Source organism: Portunus trituberculatus, chromosome 31 (assembly GCF_017591435.1).
Source record: "Portunus trituberculatus isolate SZX2019 chromosome 31, ASM1759143v1, whole genome shotgun sequence".
Classification (NCBI taxonomy): Eukaryota; Metazoa; Arthropoda; class Malacostraca; order Decapoda; family Portunidae; genus Portunus; species Portunus trituberculatus.
In genome coordinates this window covers 4,988,069-4,993,645 of record NC_059285.1, presented here as the reverse complement: position 1 = coordinate 4,993,645, position 5,577 = coordinate 4,988,069, and positions in this window count along the sequence as shown.

Sequence of the window (5,577 nt, the reverse complement as noted above, 5' to 3'; positions counted from 1 at the left end):
GGGAGGAAGGGAGGAGAGGAGGAGAGAGAGAGAGAGAGAGAGAGAGAGAGAGAGAGAGAGAGAGAGAGAGAGAGAGAGAAAAGGGAAAACAAAAACAAAGGAATTACAAAAGCAAAAAAAACCAAAACTAAGATTTGAAAGAAAGAATTTACATAATAACTTGAATAAAAAAAGAGAAAGGAGGAGGGTATGTGTGTGTGTGTGTGTGTGTGTGTGTGTGTGTGTGTGTGTGTGTGTGTGTGCCCCAAATCCTGACCCTTGAAATTTTCTCTCTCTCTCTCTCTCCACTGAAATTAAAAATGTACTGCACCTCCTCCTCCTCCTCCTCCTCCAGTACCTTCAACCACACCATCCTTCGTCTCTTAATTACCTCATACCTTTACCACCCTCCATCATACCCCCACCCCCTTACCCCATACATTATCACAGTGGCAGAAAGTTTAAATTAGATTTCACGGTTCCAGTTTGTTCCCTCCTTCTCCCTCCCCGTCCTTCCCAACAACACGATCCCTTTCTTTCCCTCCCCTGGCCAAGGTCTGAGATTGAAGGTGAATTTGAGAAGGTGGAGAAGCAAGACTGTGGAAATAGGTAAGTAAAGGAGAACCGGGATTTGATAGTCGAGAAACGCACGCAGTCTTACCCCACTCATCCCCTTCCCCACTCTCTCTCTCGTACACACACACATTCATACGTATAAATAAGAAAACAAGGAAATAGTTACATATGTATAAGAAAAACGTAAGAGAAAAAGGCAATAGAAACAATAAAAAAAAAAGGCAATAAAATAAACAAACAAGAAAATAAAAGAAAACATAATAAAAAAGGTAGGGTAAAATAAAACAAAGGTAAACATAAGGGAAAACCTGTCCCACACAAACACAGGCACCGAGGCACCCACACACTCACTCAGCGGGAAATGGCATAAACTCACACCTTCTGCTTCCTGACGGCGAACAGCAGGCGCCCGTCCCTCCCAGCAGGGTGGCGGTGATGCATGGCTAACGGCGACGGGGAGCGGGGGAGAAGGTGAAATATATGAAGGATTACTGACAAAACACTGAACGACTGAACGAAGTAGTTGCGGGTGACTACTGGAGCTGGGAGGGCGGGCCGCGGGATGATGGTAGCCGGAGCGGGAGGAATACAGTAAAGTAGTGCGTGGAAGTATAAAATAAATAAGAAAATAAATAAAGCCATGAGTCTGTTATTTATGTTATTTAAGAGTCGTATAGTGTTGTCTGTATGTAAATGTTGTTGTGGTTAATTTGTGATGTAATCTGAATGTTTCCATGGTGATGTCGTAGGAGTGGAGACCAGTGGGTGGCTTAGTTCCTTCCTAGTCCCCCGCGCGAATAAGTAAGTTAGCCGCCTCGTTATGGTATTAGCATCGTTATCGCGTTAGTATCGTTATCATTATTGTTGTTGTTGTTGTTCCTTGCTCTCGTCTATAAATATTGCCAGAAAATATCGACTAATTGAAATATGTAATCCTTATAGTTATTTTTTTCCATGTTATCACTACCACTACCACCACCACTAGAACCGACGCCATTACTGTCACCACCACCACCACGAGAACTATCTCCACCACAACCACTACAACTATCACTACTACCACGACCAAATTTACCACCACCCACCACGACCACTACCATTACCTGGATCACTGCACATCACCACCACCACTGCGCTCTCCTATTCAATCACCATTACCACCACCACTATCAACCCCGACCACTGCACTGTCATCACCAGCATCACCACCACTGCAACTATCACTACCAACACGACCACTATCATCACCCGGAATCACCATCATCACCATCACCACTGCACCTCCTACTCAATCACCATCACCATGACCACCACCACCACTATCATCACTACCATACCCACCACTACCACCGCCATCTTCTCCTCGAACCAAAGTAAAAATAGATAAAATAAATACACGAGTTATTTTCATTCACCAGACAGGAACGAAACGCAACAAAAACGACGATAAAAAGGGAAATATTACCATGAATTTCTGTCCTAATAAAAAAAAGAAGACAAAAAGAAACACATACATAATAAAACTTGCAAAAAAAGACAAAACCACTAGATTATCCTTATATTATATAAACATTTTTTTTTCTTTCCATTGTAAAATTTGACAGTATGGACAAAAAAGAGAGAGAGAGAGAGAGAGAGAGAGAGAGAGAGAGAGAGAGAGAGAGAGAGAATTACCTACAAGCATGAGCCCATTAAGACCAGCATGCCTTGTGGTGGTGATGTGGTAGGGTGGTGGTGGTGGTGGTGGTAGTTCTCCTCCTTTCCTTCCCACACCCAACCTGGCAGACGCAACTTCTAGCTTGATTCAATTACTTCTGTCTGTCTGTCTGTCTTCTCTCTCTCTCTCTCTCTCTCACACACACACACACACACACAACACACACATACAAGCCAATACCTCCTTCCTCACCAAGCTAAGACTCCCCATGAATTCCCAAACACAGACAACAGATCACTAAAATATACATAATGACTTGGCCGGGCTTTAGAGTTTAGAGCGGGAGAGAGAGAGAGAGCAGAAGGATCCGGCACAGACAGACCGACCGATTCCCAAGTGAGGCAGGTAGGATGAATTGTCTTTGTTATGAGTGCGTTGTTTCTGTTGGTTTGTGATGTTCTTGTTTGTTCTGGTTTGTCTTGGTTACTTTTTCTTTATTTTGGGGAGACTGGTATGGTAGATTGTTAGTAAGCGTGGTTCGTGAGTGTGGTTTTGTTTTCGTTTTGTTTGCTTTGTTTGTTATTCTTTTTTTTTTTTGGTTTTGTTGTTCTATTCGTGGTTAATTTTCTTTTCTTGTGATTTTTTTTTGTTTTTTTCTTCTTCCTCTGTTTGCCTGTAAATCGTATGGTATATATTTTGTTTTGTCTTATTTTACTGACTTTCTTGTTTAATTTTTCCTTTCCTGTTTCCTATTGTCTCTTTCTTTGTTTTTCTTTTATCTATTTTTTTGTCTTATTTTTACCTACTTTCTATTCATGTTTAGTTTTTCTTTTTCTTGTTTTCCTATTGTCATTTTATTTGTTCTTTCTCGTTTATTTATTCTGTTTATGTCTTGTTATTTAAATAATTTCTGTTCTTTTCTAGTATTTTCTCTTCATATTTTGCTACCGTCATCTTTATCTTCTCTCATTTAACTTTTATATTGTTACCACCAATTTCCTGCTTTTAATTATTTTTCCCATTTTTGCTTTATATATACATTTTATCTTGGCTTCCTCCTCCTCCTCCTCCTCCTCCTCTTCCTCCTTTACCACCTCCTCATCCTCTTCATTCTCCTTTCACTTTCTTTCCATTTTTGTCCTCTCCTAGATATCTAATTCAACTTCATTCCTATTACCTTTTAAAATTTGATCTCTATCTAACATCCATTTCGTTTCACATACATTCCTTACCATTCTGTTGCCTACGTCTCTTCTTCCTCTTTTTCCCTCTTCCCTTACAAACACTACAAAAGACGCACGTATGGGGAGTTAACTTCTTGAGGGAGAGGGAGTTTACAGAGCTATTGTCTCCAGGGAAGGAAGAGGATAGAGAGGAAAAAGAAAGGAAGGAGGGAGAGGAAGGGAAAGGGCAAGGGTTGGTATGAAAGAGACAGGCAGTTGGGTGAACAAGGTGACTTTAGAAGGATCAGTGTGTAGTGGTGGTAGTGGTGGTGGTAGTGGTGGTGGTGGTAGTAGTAGTAGTAGTAGTAGTAGTGGTTGTTGCTGTTGTTTTGTTACGTTTCTCGTGTCCTTTGTCATACGTGATTCTTCGTGTCTCTTGAGTCCTCTTTTCCTTTTCCTCTTCCTCCTCTCCTCCTCCTCCTCCTCCTCCTCCTCCGATAACGAGGGATCCAGATTACCAACGTGGGAGAAAGTTATACCTTTCCAATTTGTAAGAGAACCCACACTAGACAATAAATCTTAGATATCTATTAGCTTCAGACGCTGATTTGATAAATACCTGTGAAGTGGGTGAAGTTTTAGCTAACAGCGATCATAAAATTATACGATGTAATATTAACTGCGAGGTAGACATAAAAGAAAACGCACTTTTAGTCCCAAACTATAAGAAAGGTAACACGCTAAGACTTAAATTAGAATTACAAAGAATTAATTGGCAAACAGTCTTCGCAAACAAAGACATGGAGCAGATGTGTTCAGCCTTTACTAACATTCTCCTTGAAACAGAAAGTAAATGGATTCCACAAGTTAGAAAACGAATAAATAGCACAAAAATCCCCAATGGATGACACACACTAAAAACACATCATCGCCAGGAAAAAGAGCTTATATGCTAAATATAAACGAACTAAATCTGATACCGATTACAGCAATTATATTACCACCAAAAGATGTTGGAGAGAGAGAAAGGAAGTCGAAGCGCAATATCGAAATAAATATATCAAGGCAAGCAAAAACAAATCCTAAAAAGTTTTTCCAAAATTGGGCCGATAAAAGATAATAATAACACACTTGTGAGTGACAGTAAAGCTATGGCAACAATCCTCAATAACTTTTTTCACAGCGTGTTTATCACAGAAGACTTTTCGACCTTGCCAACCGCGATTAACATGTATAGAGGATCTGAAAATGAAAAGCTGATGATAGACGAAATTAGCGAAGACGATATTGCCAAACCTGCGCAACCTTGACCCCAATAAGAGCACAGGGGCTGATAGATTATCAACGAGGCTATTAAGAGAATGTCAAGAACAGCTGGAGTTACCTCTTAAATTACTTTATAATAGATCGTCATTTAGAATACGTGGTTCAGTTCTGGTCTCCATGTTATCAAAAAGACATTAATAAATTAGAGAGCGTTCAAAGACGAGCAACGAAACTAATCCCAGGAATACGTGGCCTGTCATATGAAGAACGTCTCAAAAGACTAGACATGTTCTCCCTTAGAGATCGTCGCATCCGAGGTGACCTCATTCAAACGTTTAAAATACTTAAAAATATAGATAAGATCGACTATGAAAATCTTTTTGAGCTTTCGCAATCAGTAACGAGAAATAACGGCTTGAAGCTTAAAGGACAGCGATTTAATACTGATTTGCGAAGAAACTTTTTTAACGTAAGAATAGTTGAACACTGGAACAAGCTGCCAGCGTCCGTCGTCCAAGTTAACACGGTAGCTACGTTCAAAAGTAAATTAGACAAGTTTTATAAAGAAAATGGTTTCCGATAATTTTTTTTTTCTTTTAGCGATAGTAGTAGTTACGCTAGATATCTCTTTTTCTTAGCGATAGTAGTAGTTACATTAGTACTCTCTTTTTTTCCCATCTTTCCTGTGTAAATTTCCCCGATTGTCCTCAGCAATCGGGGTGTATTTTTCGTCTTATTTCTTGCCGAGTGACGCCGGAGGGAGTGATGGGTGGGAAGGAGCTTCATCTGTTCTATCCTTATCCTACTAAGTATGTAGCTTCTGTACATGTAGTTTAGTAAACGAGTGACCTCGTCATAGGTCGCAAGGCCTCCTGTCACTCGTCTTTCCTATGTATTCCTATGTATTTCTCCTCCTCCTCCTCCTCCTCCTCCTCC